The 18,433-nt window shown below is 41.0% G+C and overlaps 1 protein-coding gene across 2 annotated transcripts in view; it reads left to right on the top strand.

The window, feature by feature from the left end:
- The window catches only part of LOC126262594 (3-hydroxy-3-methylglutaryl-coenzyme A reductase), a 436,833-nt gene that overhangs the window by 103,712 nt on the left and 314,688 nt on the right, over positions 1-18,433 (top strand). The gene's annotated exons all lie outside the window — the stretch shown is intronic.

Here is an 18,433-nt window from a genome sequence, read left to right as displayed (position 1 = left end):
CAAGGAGAGATACGCGTCGCGGGCACGACGACCCGGCCACCTTTTACTTTCAGGAGAGATCCCCGGTACTAATTTTTACAGCAGACTAAGTGGACCTGGGGCCGTCCTGGACGGAAGGGAAAGAGGGAAAATCCCCGCCCCATCCGGTATAGAAGCAGGAACCTTCAGGGTTGGAGTCGAGTTCTATACCCGCTAGATTAACACGGACAGTGAAAGTAACGTATAAATAGGCAGAAAGATCCATTTTTGTATAATTACGAGTGAAACATCCCCTTAGAAAAATTATACATGACTGTGCTTAAACTGACACACAATATTTTTTAGCACAACACAATCTGAATTTCAATAATCCCTACAAAAGAATGGCCCTGACTAACATTAACCTATACCTTTCACAAATCACTTACCTCACAAAAATCTTCGTTACTCGAACTACTGCAATACAGCGAGCGCCACTACTGCCAGCTAAATAAAAGATTCAAACTATGGAAGGCACTAACTACTGATAGGCATAGTTAGCAAATGAAAGATTTTAATAGAGAACAAACAAGGTATTTAACTTAATAGTCATAATATATATAGCAGTTCATGACATCCATTCTTACAAATGTACTGTTTCTGATGGACACACATCCAGATTATCCGCTCTCAAAACACCGCCATCTCTCTCCCCACATCCACCACTGCTGGCGGCTCACCTCCAACTGCGCAACGCTACGCGCTGTTAACAGCCAACTGCCCAACACTACAATAGCCAACAACAATGCAAACCAGCCACAGACTGCACACAGCACAGCCAGTGATTTTAATACAGAGCGCTACGTGGCGTTACCAATAAAAAAACCTAAACAGCCTACTTACATAGCCCCCATGCTCCCCACAAAAAAATTTTACAAATTGTTTTGGGCAGTGGCAAATAATGATTTGATAAAATTTTTCATAATTACAATAACAAAGATATCAAATGCACACACTTATTGATACAATGTTGGTCAAAAGCTAAAATTTTCTCACAGTCCATAAAGACAGTCCTAATCGTTCATCACAGTAAAATAGCAGTGTTTTTCTCAAAGTCTGAGCAGTAAAAGAAAATGCACACGGAAGTAGTGGATTTCCATGCAGTCTTGAAGAAGTAGTGTTGTCCTTCCAACGGAAAGACAGTGTTGACTCTTGTTACAGGAATTATGACATAAGTAAATACATAAAAGATTAGAATAACTTTTGAAACATCAACTTCACACATGCGCATTAAAACAAAACAGAATAAATAATATCTAAACATCTTTACAAAGTAAATAACACATTATTAGAAAAATTCTACAACATATCTCTTATCAGATAAACAAATAAAGATAGGAAAAACACAAATACACAAGGGTACACAAACACATAGTGGGATAACACAAGGAAAGGATAGGGTTTGTTTTACTGCAGTATTTTGCAAACAAAACCTTCTTTACTTCTTGGAGATCTCCCTTCGTTCTTCATTATTCCCAAAAAGTCCTATCTATACCTGCTTTCTGTACTTTTTTCGTATAACTTCTCAATGCATTTCTTCCAATTCATCGCAACTCATTCTCTTATATAGCCTACGCCCTCTTAAGCTAACTTAAATCTACTGAGCTCAGATGCATAAACTAAGGGACGATGCAATGCAGCAGCACAAAACAATTAACAGAAACAGCAATGACAAAAAAATGGAAATTGGCAAAGCAAGCAGAAGTATATATAAATTAGCAAAGCAATTGCAATATTACAACTAATATAGGGCAATGTGCAGCAAGCAAGAAAAATAAATCAGTAGTAAAACTGGCTTAACAGAGTAATACAAAGTGAAATTCAGTAGCACTATGCGTGGCAAACAGCAGCAGCAAATGCAATAACTTATATCTAAACATGACAAAGCTCAAGCAGAAAAAATAGTACACTAAAGACAACAATGCATATAAGGGAAATGTCTATTCACATCTTAATGTCTATTCACATCTTAATGTCTATGTAACTAAAGTGGTGCACCACAAAAACTTATTCCACAAAAAAATACCAAGTACTTGAAAAGAAAATTGTGTATGCAGTTACTGTTATTAGTCCCTTCTTATTGTTCTTTCCTTTCCAAGTGCCCCTTTTTCGAAGAATGTGGATCATAAAATTATTATTTAATAGATCTGTTGACAGGAAGTGTTCACATTAGCAAATGCATTTAATTTTATTTTATAAAACCAATGCTGCAACACAGCTGGAAACCAGATATCAAATGAAATAAGCAACTATGTACAAAGTAAAGCATAAAAATATCATTCAATAGTCACGTAGCATTTCATAAGTTAGTAGAAAATCTGTCAACTAGCAAGACAATAGCCAATAAATGTTTCTCATCGTTTCATTAGTCATTTCAGTAAATATCAGTAAGTGTCGTATTTACGATGCTTTCTACAAAGGAATGTCAATATCGAGGTTAATGTTCTCCTTTTTTTTCACATAATGGCTTTTTCTCCAGGCGACTGGCACACCTGTGCGCCACCTGGGTCACTTAGCTTCCTTACCGAAATATTTACGACAGCAGTTTGCGCTACAGTGATAGTCTCATATAAAAAATTTCACAGGTCGAGAATTTGCGTTACAAATGCGTAGAAACAAAATCCTATAAATATAACAGTGTCCAAAAAATTTTCGTCGGCATTGTGATACATTCACGCATTTACAAACATTTCATAACTCTTCAAAGTACGATTCTTGGTTTCCATCATCCTTTTTCACAAGTCAGAGTCCCTAACCACTACTCCTTGTTCCTTACCTTATTACACATATACATATTCGTCGACACGTCAATCTTGGGTCGACACTTCAATATTTCATCATAATAAATACGTAGCATAATCAAATTCCTCATATAGCATCAGCTTATTGATCATAAAGATACCTCAACAGCAAAATACACATGGTCGTCGTAATAATAACATCATAACACCTCAGTCAAATCTCAAAATCGTCGTAGCTTCCTCCAGTAATATCAAAACCTAAAGAAAATTCTCTGCTCATTTCAATAGTGTCATCTACCTCAAACGTACTTTAAAAATCATGATCCCATACCAAATATATCATTCAAAGCTCACATAGTATCACAATGGTTCGGAAAAAATATGAACAGTTCACAAAGTTCAGACAAAATAAAATTTCGTAAGTGTGAAGTTATCCAACTGTGTAATTGCATAAACATCTGTCACTGATGTAGTAAAAAAAAATGTTTGTCTCTCTCAGTTAAATGATCAGATAGCTGTGTAATTCTGTGTTACAGAAATATGGTACCGATGTGTAAAGTTGTATAAGCAAATACCATATTAGCTAGGGCTCCTTGTGCTTGCCAAACACATGGTACACAAAGTAAGCGTGTACCCCCCTGAGGATTAATGTAATTATACCCTCAGATGTTACAGATTACAGCAATGGAATGAAATGTATCACAGAAAACCTTTGTATGATTGTAATTCAAAAATCTTTAAAAATAAATGGTTCAAGTACAAAATTAATCACTCAAATGCGTGTCCTGTAGCGCTAAATGTGCGTCTTGCTGTAAGATAATTCTGTGGGAGTGTCGTAGTTATCGTCCTCTGTAAGCAAAGTTCTGCTGAAGTCAGTGTACTTACGTCGTCATAAACGAAAGTGAAATTCTTTGCGTATAGATATCGTAGTTATTACGTACCTTACCGTGATCAAGAAAGTACTATACTGTAACGTATTGTTGTGCTACGGAAAAGGGTGTCTCATAGTAGCTATACCACAAAAGTTACTATTAAAACATGTTTTACTTTCCAGAAGAATTCAGAAAAACTGTGCAGATATAAAACAGATACACCGCAAAAGCAACAATGTAAATTGTGTCACATATTAGTAGTGTCGTGATATAATCGTGTAGCTGTCAAAGAAACCAAATGCTAAGTCATCTTTAATCTCACAGAAAATACTTTAAATCCAGAATGTATTGTCAAGTAAACCAAAATGTTGCATTAAAATCTCGTCAGCGGTACTGGTATATGCTCTAAGTATGTGAGCCTTATAGTCGTTACGTAAGCATACAACTAACAAGCAAGAATGTACACACACAATAACACTGTGTCATCTGTTCACTATAACAATGCATTCGTAATTACTGTCTACATATGTTCCCTAGGTTCTAGACTGGATAGTTAACATTAAAACATAGTTGCATGTTAACAGTTGCTAAGTCTGACAACGCGTACTAGTAGCGTGACGTGAAAAATTTTATGGCAAAGACTAAGTTAAAAAGCAGATTATCTTTCAATAAACGGTTTTACATGTGAAATGTGGTCCAATCCTTTACTCTTTCTAGTACGCAGAGTTTCAGTTTCAATGCAGTTTTCATGTGGTATACGTAGGTAAGAAATACTGGAATTTTTCTCATGGTTAGCGTCTATGTTATATTTCTCTGAGCCAGCCAGTGCACCTGGCTGCCTGCGGTGCGAGTCATTTTCTGTCTCTTTGTTGGCGCGCGTCGTTATTGGGATTAGGAGACCTAACTTCCACAAATTCACCTTGTCGAGAGGGCCCTGCCCTGTTTGAATCCCGCAAGTTCTGATGCAATTCAGGTCTGTCGTTACGATCATATCGTCTGTCGTCATGTCGGTAGACTCCATAGTTTCTTTCTTGTCGGTCACGTGGAGGAGAATTTCTCCCTGAATCGTAACTACGCGCTGGACCGTTGCGTCGAAAGTTATTCTGTCTCCCTTGATAATAATCATTTTGGTTCCCATATTGTCTGTTTCTCTGATTGTCTCTGTGATAGTCACTACCGCGGAGAGGTGATCTTTCCCTGTAATTATTACTACTCTGCCAACGGTTGTCATACGGGTGGTGTCTGTTTTGGTCACGATTTGTGTTGTGAGAATAGCCTTGTCGTGTCCAGTTATTATTGCTTTCATCGCGGAATTGCGACGGATGTGACCTGTAATTGTTATGTTCCTGTTTTCGCGTTCCGCGATTGTCAGTGTCAATTTCTAATTCTTTTAAGAGTTCCTGAAAAGCTTCAATGTCGTCTTTGCAACATCCTGCCAAAATAATATGTCGTAAATGTTCAGGTAATTTGATTAAGCAAATGCGGATGAGTTCTGAGGGGCTGTATGGGTTTGACAGGTACTGATTCTTGTGCAACATGTCTTCAAAATATTTCACGAGACTGGAAAATTCAGATTGTTCGAAATGTTTCATCATTATGATGCTATGTTTTACTCGGTCTTGTGTAGCTTGAGACCAGTATGCTGAGAGGAAGGCATGATAAAATTCTCCTTCACTGTGGCAATCGTGAATGACCGATCGCATTCTTACAGCTGGATCATTCTCTAAATAGCCACACATAAATTCTAATCTGTGCTCTAATGACCAGTTGGAAGGAAAACAATGATAGAATTGATGAAGCCACGCTTGTGGATGAATGTCGTTGCCGGAATTCTTAAATGTTTTGAATTTACGTGTAGTAATAAACAGCTTATAGTCAAAATCATCATGTCGGCGAGTCGCATATCGGTCATTGTTACGTCGTTTCGGCGGTTCCATCTCAAAATTCGGTGTACCTTGCCAATTTCTTGCACAGTTTCCGAAGTACCCCGTGTTATTATTTTGTGGCTGTTCCGTATTTCTATGTCCCTCTTCCCGTGTTGGAGCGCGAGTGTCCTCTGAAATACATAATTCTTGTATTACCTGTGTCAGCTGATCTTGTACTTCCCGGATTTCTCTTTGGTGTTGCGTATTAATTTGATTCTGATTTTGTTTGAATTTCCTAATTTGTTCACACTCTTCTGTGTCATTAAAGACTATCGGTTTTGTGTCATTCAGATTATCATCTACCTTCGTGGATAAATTATTTAGCTGATCCGAAAGTTCAACTACTTTCTCTGATAATGAACTAATTTCCTCCATGTGTCTTTCTGAACCAATTTTCAGAGTATCTGCTGTGTCCTTTAAGTTTTCCTGAGTTTTTGCAAGTTGTGTAACCGAATCGGTAGATGCAACTGAGTCAATTTTAGCTTGCTAGGTCTCATGATTTTCATGAACAATAGTTTGCAGTTCTTTTATAACTGCTTCGTGATACTGTAATGCATTTTCATGCCGCGAAAAAATAGGTTGAAAATGCTCACAAATTTGTGTTTTTACGTCATTACAGACTTTTTGACATTTCGATTCAATGTTATGTAACTCAGCAGTTAAATCTTCACGTGTTTGTTCAAGCGTTGTGTCTAACTTTTGAAGCTTTTGCTGTGTTAGTCTCTGATTTTGTTCTATTTCTTGCATTAATTGCAATAATAGTGTATTAGTGTCTGGAATCTGTTTCTCTATGCTTTTTAGCAGTGCATTTTCACCGGCAACATTCACATTTTGACAAGCAGAAAATGTGTCTTGATTCATTTGAGAAAACGGTGAGGACCCAAAACCAGAGTCTACAGTATTTGCAATATTGTGTTCTGTCATTTCGGATTCCTGAGGCGAGCTGTTGCCGACCGATCAATCGATAATGCTTCCCTGTTCACTACTTGTTTCATTGTCTACACCAGTATTTGCCGCCCGCTCCATTTGCCTATGCACAATTACCAAATTACTACTTCGAATGTCTGTTAATTCATTACACAATGGTGCTGATAAGCTACGCTCGTCGTCACTATTATTTCTCAGTTTACTTTGGAGTCTAGTGTTACGTTTTTCACACGCCATTATTGTCACAATATTTCACACGATAACACAGAAAAGCACAATTTGAAGAGCAAAAATAAGAGAACACATTAACATAGCACTGAAAATAATATCTCGTTAATTGCTAGTGCAGCTGCGAAATACTTGGTGCAAATCTACATGCATGCCACAACTGTTTTACTGTACAACAATGAAAGACTGCAACTACAAAGGAGATTCTCTCTACAATTACGCACTAGCAATAAACAATAGCTACACTAATTACACAAACTACACGAAAAAAATCAGAAGATTCCAGGTTCGAATCCTGGCAGGGTCGCCATATGAAACATCCCCTTAGAAAAATTATACATGACTGTGCTTAAACTGACACACAATATTTTTTAGCACAACGCAATCTGACTTTCAATAATCCCTACAAAAGAATAGCCCTGACTAACATTAACCTATACCTTTCACAAATCACTTACCTCACAAAAATCTTCGTTACTCGAACTACTGCAATACAGCGAGCGCCACTACTGCCAGCTAAATAAAAGATTCAAACTATGGAAGGCACTAACTACTGATAGGCATAGTTAGCAAATGAAAGATTTTAATAGAGAACAAACAATGTATTTACCTTAATAGTCATAATATATACAGCAGTTCATGACATCCATTCTTACAAATGTACTGTTTCTGATGGACACACATCCAGATTATCCGCTCTCAAAACACCGCCATCTCTCTTCCCACATCCACCACTGCTGGCAGCTCACCTCCAACTGTGCAACGCTATACGCTGTTCACAGCCAACTGCCCAACACTACAATAGCCAACAACAATGCAAACCAGCCACAGACTGCACACAGCACAGCCAGTGATTTTCATACAGAGCGCTACGTGGCGTTACCAATAAAAAAAACCTAAACAGCCTACTTACACGAGATAGCACAACAGTCACTGGAAGCTGTCACGTCCATGAAATATCCAGCAATATCCGTACGAAGCGATTTAAAGTGGAACGGCCACAGAAAACTAATCGCAGGTATGGCAGATGCCAGACTGAGGTTCATCGGAAGAATTCTTAGGAGATGTAGTTCATCCACGAAAGAGATAGCTTACAAGACCCTCGTCCGAGCAGCACTTGAATATTGTTGGTCAAATTAGGAACCGTACCAGATAGGATTGGTAGAGGAAATGAGAAAGGTCCAAAGGAGATCAGTGCGCTTCGTCACAGAGTCTTTCGTAAGCGCGAAAGTGTAACGGAGATGCTCAGCCAACTGCAGTGGCAGACGCTTCAGCATCACGGCGTGGTTAGCTGTTACAGTTCAGAGCATACATTCGTCGAAGAGTCAGCAAAAACATTGCTTCCTTCTACGAAAATACCGTGAAAGTAGAACTAGAGAGATGTGAGCTCGCACGAGAGCTCACCAACAGTCTTCCTTTCCGCGAACCTTTCGCGACTAGAACAGGGAAGGGGGAAAATGCCAGTGATACAGAAAGTACTCTGCGACCCTCCGTAAGGTGGCTTGTGGAGTGCAGATGTAGGTAAAAATAAAATACTAGTGAAATATGATCACCGAAGTGCTGTACAGACATTATGACTAAAACTATAGCGGCATAAAAATCATTCTGTTTGCGTAAAGGTGGATGAGGGGCTCAGAATGAGAGGGGTGCAAGAGCTGTACTCTTACACACAAAACGAGATGGCGCACTGCTGAGACACTTTTAGGACGGCGGTTGAAACTCCCGTTCGGCCATCCGGATTAATGCAGATGTCGAAATAGTGCCTTTGTATAAGGATACTGCCGAAATCCTTCTCCAGCCTTCCTCATTCCGAGTTTGCACTCTGTCTCTAGTGAACTCATCGTCGGCGGGACTTTAAACACGGTACCTTACGGACGAGAAATAAGTAAATGTCACGGGCTTATTTCAAATAGTTTACAGTGCTCGTGAAAAGGACAGGGATAACGCATGTGATGGATGCCTGGAAACGCGGGTCTCACACGTTTTTTGCCTGTTGGGTGCGCCATTTTCCTGCTACCAGGATGTAGCTCGTAAGCGGGATTCCCTGCAGATGAGGATAAACGTGAAGTTCCGGCGCACTGAAGCCTTAACGGCTCACCGTGGCTGTTTTAAAGACCTCGTCTCGCAGGTTGCACTTTCCTCTCTCTGCGCCGTCGCCATGTGGAAATATGAACCGTTCCGTAGGCGAGGCGCCAAAACGCAAACTTCACTGTTTCTGAGGAACATGAACTAATTAGAGCGGTACTGTTTCGTGGTTTACTCAGCAGCGGCGTTGGAAGACACATAGTAAACTGCAAATAAGCGTTCCTTAACCATTGTAATGTATTAGTATTTAGTCATCTCATCCGATAATGAATTGCTACTATCTGCGCCGTGGACGATGAGACGATTTAACGAATTTCACAGCAGGCGTCAGCAGGCGTTCTAATACTAGTTTAAAGTTGGGGAGCTTCATAACTTTCGCAAGCAGTTTCTAATTTCAAGACGATATACAGCTGTCAGTGGAAGAAACAAAGGGGTGGACTCGCACAGCATTGAGAATGAGAGTGCGTTTTGCGCATGTGCAAAGCTATTTCGCACGAGGTCCACCGAACCAATAAGAAAAGGAATTTCGTGTACTTTCTGGCGCGATCATGCAGAAGGTGTCCTTCCGAAATTACTGCTATTTGCCCCGACAGAGGTCTACCATAACTAATTTCTATGATTCAGTCGGTAGCAGAGCTCGAATACATCGGCCTCCTCTCAGAAAAAAGGACTAATCCTAGGGTAGCTAGAAGTCGTTGAAATGTGCTTTATCTACGTACACAAGCACGTAAGTTTTGCCGTATTTTTTGTTTGACTTTCGGTCGGGAGCTGTATTAGAATAGCAACTGCACAGCATGCTGATAACTAGGCTGCTGCTGAATCCTGCGGTTCGGCCGTGTTGTTTGAAACTCGTCGCCATGGTTCATATGAGTCTTCAGGGATCAGCAGTACATGTTTTGTGTACCGAACAGTCTAAAAGTCGCATGTCATGTGGCTAGGTTTTTCTCGGTTTGTGTATTGGTCCCGTGTGTATCTACGACTTGTTTCGGGATGCCGTTTGCGTGAATGTCACGAGGTATAATACGCTGTCACCTATTTGTGGAATTTCTGCAGTCTGTAACACCGTATGAAACCAACTGAAAAGTGGCGATCGGTATTTTTTTCGCGGGGTGGCAAATAGCTTACAGTTCACCTTCTCTCAATATGTGATTGTGTAATTGCGAAACACTGGGTATTTATGTTCTATCTTTGTCAGAAACAATATCACAACACAGATATTTTTATGCCGATTGCATCAGCTATCAGCTTTCACTTGGCTGTAGCTGATAATTGTGAGTTGAGCGTACTGTAAATGGGATTGTACTTTTGTTTGTTGAAAGCCTCAAGCTATCAATGAATGCGGCGAAATATTTTGTTTGCCAACAGTGTATTCGATGATCAAGGAAAGGAAACTGGATTTGATAATGACAGCCCGGGTAATGTAACTTACTTTGGACCATTTTCCGTAGCCTTTAAATTAAATTATCCCAACGTTTTCCCCATACCTCTGCTAGGAAAGAAAACTCCAAGGGGATAACACTATCCGTCCGAGCAGCATGTTGCTATCATTTGAACGTTTCAGTGATATTAGCTAAGATTTCGATTATTCATAGCTGAATTTGGGTAATTTCAGAAATGAAAATGCAGGCCACTTCTGTCAATAGCTATGACAGCAAAAGTGATGTACGAAACAAACTGAATATTTTCTGTGAGATGCTGTATTTAAAAAAACAAATATTGCGAGTATTTCTCTTTTATTAAACTGTAGGTTTAGGTTCAGTATGTGGAAAATTGCTTCCCTCAGCGGCTGAGAAGAATTGCATTCGTAGTCTCGCTACAGAATTGTGGCTGGTTGTGATCTTCATCAACAATCCTCAACGGCTACGGAGTACAACAGCATCCAGCACGGATAAAATAAAATTCTTGCTGTATCGATAAAGGCATAAAATTTCAATGTAGATAACATTTTGTTGTATCCTAAAAATTCTATTTCTAATTCTTGTCTCGAACAATAAAATCATTTTGTGACTTGCCTAATTTTGGATGTATTGTTATTTACTGTGCTATCTCCTTCTGAAAGTATGCAATATAATGCCCGTCCAACATCAGTTGTCCAGATTATCTGATATACAGGTTGCTGTTCCTGACTCGGGCACATTCGGGAGGATGACGGTTCAATCCCGCGTCCGGCCATCCTGATTTAGGTTTTCCGTGATTTCCCTAAATCGCTTCAGGCAAATGCCGGGATGGTTCCTTTGAAAGGCCACGGCCTACTTCCTAGTTCCTTCCCCATCCTTGCACAATCCAATGAGACCGATGACCTCGCTGTCTGGTCTCTTCCACCAAATCAACCCAACCCCTAATATAATGCCTGTCCAACATCAGTTGTCCAGATTATCTGATATACAGGTTGTTGTTCCTGACTCGCGCACATTCGGGAGGATAACGGTTCAATCCCGCGTCCGGCCATCCTGATTTAGGTTTTCCGTGATTTCCCTAAATCGCTTCAGGCAAATGCCGGGATGGTTCCTTTGAAAGGGCATGGCCGACTTCCTTCCCCATCCTTGCACAATCCAATGAGACCGATGACCTCGCTGTCTGGTCTCTTCCACCAAATCAACCCAACCCCTGACTCGCGCGGTGTTAGAGCTCTTCAGAACTAATCGGCGTATGATGGGACGTTACCGTTTCGTTGTGTAAAACGACGCTAACGTTTTGTGCAGAAGGAATTGTCCTACACATGGGACGGCTATGAGTAGTTCGCAGAAGCTCTGCGGGAAGTGTTGAGTGGTGACCACAGCCAATGAGGAAGCAAGAGTGCAGGCAAGAATGAGAGGGAACCTCGCAGCCCGTAGCTTCCGGCTGACTTCGTGAGTGTTGTCCGTGGTGCAATCCAAGTGCGTGTCAGCGGTGTTAAATACTGTACTAGTTTCACTCAGTATTCTTCTTCGGCCGTTCCCAACCGAGCGTGAGTGAAACGAATGGTCAGTAATCACAACAACTCGTTTACTTCCATTGCCTGAACTTTTGCCAGCGTTTTTCCTTGAATCTGTCTGCATATATGAGAGCCTTTCTTGTTCTCAGTGATCATGTATGCGATTCGAGACTCAGTGTTACTGACTGTCTATGTATCAGCTTTTCGCCGCGGACAATATATGCGTGCTGAATAACGTGAATCGGCTGTTCAGGAGAATAGAATCTGTGTAGTTGCCTGCTAACTTCCTGGGAACTATTTTAAGACGCAGTTCTGCTCTGGTTGTAAAATACAGTGTTGTCGTACTTTATACAGAAGCTTGAAATGGCGATGATATTTTGTGGGCAAAATTTTATGAAAGAGAATAAAGTTACATTGTAAATTCGTTTCCAGCGAAGTCGATCGTATTGCAATATTGCCTGCGAGACTATTTTGCTTTGCGCTGATTGCCCCCTTTCGTGAAAGAAATGTAAATGCAGTAATGGTGTCTTTCATCCTGCTCGTGACGCCGAGATGAAAAAGATCCTGTGTTTGTCACAGGAAGACTGTTTTACAGGCTTGAAACGCACTTTTTTCTAGAAATAGTCCCATTTTAGGAAATTTCACTTTAACGCATTTTCAGTGAGTAGATTCCTTCCTTGTTGTACAAATCTGGAACGTGTGCAAAATAATTTTCTGTGGCAGCCGTCACTTCATCGGACTAAAATCGTGCATCTGCCACACATTTGTACAGATGTGGGAAGAGGCGGAAGTTAGAGGTGCTGTTGCCGGTGAATAGTGTGGATGTATTAAAAAATTATTACTCCAGTTACTCCTGTTAACTGTTGCTAAAACACCTTTTGCTGCCTGTGAGAGATGAATTTTTTGTTTTGTTTCGTAATCCTACTTTCTCCTCGAGTATCTCTTTAATTGAGTTGATCAAGAAGTACTGGTCAGTTATTTTTACCCCTTACAAAGTAATGAACTAATATTGTAATGAGAAAGCACTGAAAATAATCTTTCCAGGAGGAGTATTTGTTCTGAAAAACTCCTGACATCAATGGGAAGCTGATTTTCCAATTTGCTTTTGGTCATTATTCTACAAAGATAGCACCTTTTTTGCACAAAAGTTTCTTGTAGCTAATCCGTTACTTGATGGATACCGTGCTCCCACTTCTGAAGCTTAAGGTGTTCACTATGTAATACACCATTACTGGTCGATCGTCTATTGTTATATGGTGCAATGCCTTGATTGTACATGTCTGGTTGCAGCTATTTGACGTCCCTCACGTTGATAATCTTAAAGTACAAGGGAATTTGAATGGAGTTGTCATTATCTTAACCGTTGAAAATGAAGAATCAGCTTACTTACAAATCCTAAGCAACATTGAATAAATTTCCACCAGTGATAAGCCGATTTTTTGTGGCGGCTCGGTATCCATTTGGTCGAAAACTAGAACAGGGGTCTCCAAACTTTTTAGTCCACGGGCCACATTGACTCCTCCACGAAGTCATAAGGGCCAAGATCTACCTAGTGGGATTAAAGCACCCTAGCACTCCATGATCACCGTAATCTAAGGCTAAAGGAAAGATGAAATCGCAAAAATCTAAGGTTGTGTGAATAGCTAGCCCTGAAACGAACTACGATTTTTATTTAATTACATAATTTTGATTGGTGGATATACCTGACCGAAATTCTGTCGTATTTTATTCTGGCGAATTCCACCGACAAAAAAGTATGTCACTGCACATTCTGTATGTATTTTACAACGTAATCAAAAGAAAGTGAAACCTCGCTTAAGAAGCATCTTCCATAATGACTGATTACTAAGGCTAGTCGCCGAAGTGGCGTCCATTTGAGAGACTTGCACCAGACTCGTGAGTAGAATAAAATGCAAAGAATTTTTTACTTAAAATGTTTTCGCCAAACTAGTCTGTTAACCTTTTTTTTTCTTCACTATCGCACGGAGCATGGTCTGTCTGTTTATTGTGGATAGCCACAAGTTTAACCACGACCTTCCGCTTTGTAAAGATAGAGCTCCGACAATGTCGCGGTGTATTGGTCGCGATAGGCCTCGAAACTCAATTGTTGACGGTATAGGTACCACCTCAAATATTTGGCGGGCCGGATACCGGGGATGACCGGCCAGCTAACGCGGTTTCGGCCCGCGGGCCGTAGTTTGGAGACTCCTGCTCTAGAACATTTACTATTTGAAAGTGCGCCATAAACAAAACCATTCAGAAGAACAAATTGACACTTGATTTACACTACTGCGTAATACAAAGCAGTACAAAAAAGGCAATTTCATCGGTATCAATGACATCTCTGCGCCAGGCCGTGCATGTTTCACCTTGGTCTCGTACTTAGTGTCGATGGCTGTTACGGCTGCATGTAGAGCTCAGTATTAAAATTGTATTGTTAATGAGAGCAAAGGGAACCTGAAATCCTCTGCTGCTGCATAGCATTCGCTGTACGATTAGCATCAAAGGCGTTTCCGATCTTCATTTCCCCATTTAACACACATAACTTGATCCATGAGAAAATCGAGAGACGGTGGGAATTCAGCTGAAGAGATTAACATGCAATCCGATAATGAGAAGCGTAGGCCACGACCTCTCCTTTCCTCTTTCAGTTGTCGAAGGGGCTCCTCATTGTAATGAATACAACTGTATCACTTTTTTCTTGTATACTAACCTTGAATAGTATAGGTAACCTCTTAACGTGATTTCCTGAACCCATGTCAGTCACTGTATTTTGCAGCCAAGTCAAAGTGACCACCATTTATCAGCAACATAATATTGACACATAGTTAGCTACTAGATATACATAGCTCCCAAATTGAGGCTTGATTTATAGAATATAGGGATCTGATTTCGTTGGTTCATCAAATATGTAAAATGGAGCTATAAATGCCAATCATCCACGATGACGTTTTTCAAATAAAAGCGAAACCCATCTGATGAAATATTTCTTAATTAACAGTATGCTTAAGACAGTAAAGAAAAAAATTACTTGTTCTATAACAATAGCTGCTGCAATCCAAGGTCATACAAACATATTACAGTGGTACTTTAGAGAAGATGAACTTCTTGGGCAAGATCACTTCCAGACAACCTTTATTGTCGATTACCGTGAGCATATTTACCATCTTCAGCTCGCGATAAGAGGTTAGTGCATGTCTCCTATAACAGCTGTACAAGTACTCTTTCTAAAACATTGCCAGGTATGTGAAGGATGGGCGATTCCTCGCCAAGTCAAGGTTAGAACCACAATATACAGACTACAGCAATTCGCCAAATGCTCGTGTCCCATACCACACTCTACTGTGTACTTCATTGCAGCTGGGGCACCGCTAGTCTAGCTAGAATCCCAACCGTCAAATAGCTATCAAACCATTATTATAACGCAAAAATTTCATATTATACCAGCTACGTGATTATAATAACAACATTTCTCAACAGAAAGCTCACGGTTGGTTCCTAGGTGCCATATAATCGTAAGCTCCACGTAGACGTGCATTTGAACATGGCATTGTAAGCCGAAACAGTCAAGCTTGTTGTGCAGACATATCTAGAGACAAGCAAGTAAGTATTACATTGCAACTACTGGAATTGAGTTCTTGTGAAAAGGCCTCGCACTGCTCACATCTTTTGTCCCTCTTCCTTTGCGCATTGACACTCTAACACCTTCTTTGAATTCTGGTGGTGTAGAAGTACCATCGATTATTTCGATGATCATACCAGTCAGCTTTCCACCGGGTATATAAATTCCCACTGGTATTCCATCAGGTCCAGGTATCTGTTTGAAAGGAGACATTTTTATAATGAGGTCCAAAGAAACTGGTACACCGGCCTAATGTCGTGTAGAGACCCCGCGAGCATGCAGAAGTGCCGCAGCACGACGTGGCATGCACTCGACTAATGTTTGATGTAGTGCTGGAGGGATGTGACACCATGAGTCCTGCAGGGATGTCCATAAATCCGTAGGAGTACGAGGGGGTGGAGATCTCTTCTGAACAGCACGTTGCAAAGGCATCCCATATATGCTCAATAATGTTCATCCTGGTGAGTCTGGGGGCCAGCCGTAGTTTTTAAACTCAGAAGAGTGTTCCTGGAGCCACTCTGTACCAATTCTGGAAGTGTGAGGTGTCACATTGTCCTACTGGAATTGCCCAAGTTCGTCGGAATGCACAATGGACAAGAATGGAAGAAAGTGATCAGACGGGATTCTTACGTACGTGTCACCTGCCAGAGTCATATCTAGACGTATCAGGTGCCCCATATCACTCCCACTACATTGGCCCACATCATTACAGAGCCTCCACCAGTATGAACAGTCCCCTGCTGAAATGCAGGGTCCATGGATATATGAGGTTGTTTCCATATCCGCACACGTCCATTCGCACGATAGAATTTGAAACGAGACTTGGCTGGCCACGCAACATGTTATCAGTCACTAACAATCAAATGTCGTTGTTGACGGGCCCAGGCCAGGCGTAAAGCTGTGTGTCTTGCAGTCATCAAGGGTACAGAGTGGGTCTTCGGCTCCTAAAGCCCATATCGATGATATTTCGTTGAACTGTTCGCACGCTAACACTTGTTGATGGCCCAGCACTGAAATCTGCAGCGATCTGCCGAAAGGTTGCACTTCTGTCACGTTGAACGATTGTCCTCAGTCTTCGTTGGTCCCTTGCTTGCAGGATCTTTCTCCGGTCGCAGCGATGTCGGAGATTTGATGTTTTACCGATTTCGTGATGTTCACGGTACACTCGTGAAATGGTCGCACTGGAAAATCCCCTCTTCATCGCTATCTCGGAGATGCTGAATCCCATCCTCGTGTGCCGACTATAACACCACATTCAAACTCACTTAAATCTCGCTAACCTTCTTTTGTAGCAGCACTAACCGATCTGACAACTGCGCCAGGTGTCCCCGACCGCAGCGCCGTATTGTGCCTGTTTACATATATCTGTATTTGAATACGCATTCCTATACCAGTCTCTTTGGCGCTTCAGTGTATAATGCGAAGCAGCTCTTCACTAGAAACAGTTGTCAGCAGTTGTATATTGTCATCATCTGTAACCATACAACCACTGAGCAACCGAATTTTTATGTATTTAATTGGAATTAAACAATTTGCTATTTTTATTAATACAGAGGGGTCCAAAAAATGTATCCACTGTTTAAAAGTCCATAACTTGCAAACTAATTGACGAAGTTGTCTCAGTTTTGGTGAAAATGTAGCTTAAAGTCCAACTTAAAGATATCACTGTAGGTGTTCGAAATGGTCATCATTAAAATTCACACACAAACGATTCCGCCGAACTGCAGCACGAACTACTGACTGCAACGTGTTCAGTTGGATATTTGCACATGAATGTACGATGGATTCTCGAAATTCATCCAATGTGCGTGGCTTTTGTCGATAAACGACGTCCTTTAGTGTTCCCCACAGGTAAAAGTCCAGAGGAGTTAGGTCTGGGGTCGTGGTAGATACTCCACAGCACCTCTACGGCCTATCCATCTTCCTGGTAGATTTTCGTCGAGATACGCCCTAACACGATTTTGGTAGTGGGCTGGGGCACCATATTTTTGAAATTAAACTCTTCCGTCTCCATACAAGTCTCGGATTGCAGGTAAAATGGATGTCTGAAGCTTCTGAAGGTACAACTCACCGGTAACTGTGCCGTCAAAGAAGAATGGCCCAATCAAGCCCCGGTAAGACAACCCACACCACACATTTACTCCTGGCAAATTCACGGCTTTGTCTACATGGGCGTTCGGATTTTCGGCGGCCCAGTAGATGCAATTGTGGCGATTTACTGCACCATTGAGTTTGACCACACAATCATCTCTGCAAACTCTTCATCGTTGCGCACCATGTTAGTAAACCACTAGCACTACTCCATTCTATGATCTGGGTCGTCCTCGTTCATTGCGTGTAGCAATCGTGGGATGTAGCACTTCCACTTTGCTGTCTTCAAAATTCACCGAACACTTGAGCGACTCACTCCAGTTTCAGGGGCGCACTGTCTCACAGACTTTTGTGGTGAGCGAGTGAATTGTTGTAACACACGACGGACTTGTTACTGTTACAGGTCGTCCAGACCGTTGTTTGTGTACGTCTTTAACAGAGCCTTCGGCTTCAAATTTGTCTCGAATGCGACGAATCGTTAAAAGTGTCGGTTGCTCTGTTTGATACTCATTTCGCCATTGCCGTTGAACCTCATTAATGTTTTCGTACTTAAAATGTCATTAAAATGTCATTTCAAAACTGACTTCCTTTCATCGAATGTAAACCTTGCTCCAGCCAAGCTTACTCGAGTAACCAGGTGCAACTGAGAACAAAACACTGACTATCTGGCAACTGTCATCTGACAAAACAAATCAACGCAATACAAAGCTTGTGTGGCGATTGCCGGAACTACAAACGATTACACTACCAAAGATGAGACAACTCCGTCAATTAGTTATCCAGTTATGGACTTTTAAACAGAGGATACATTTTTTTTGGACCCCTCTGTATATAAAAGCAGTTTTATATTTAATTGTTGGATTTATAAACTACAGAAAGCAAACAGTGGCACTGACCAAAAAAGTCTATAAAACTGTATCCTGGTTCCGGTCCTGGTGCTAGGCATGATGCAACTGTGTGTCACGCATTGTGCGGCCTGCGCTGGCCTGGTAGACTACAGGACTGAAAAT

Source organism: Schistocerca nitens, chromosome 6, assembly GCF_023898315.1.
Source record: "Schistocerca nitens isolate TAMUIC-IGC-003100 chromosome 6, iqSchNite1.1, whole genome shotgun sequence".
NCBI classification, from domain to species: Eukaryota; Metazoa; Arthropoda; class Insecta; order Orthoptera; family Acrididae; genus Schistocerca; species Schistocerca nitens.
This window is presented reverse-complemented; position numbering and strand designations above follow the sequence as displayed.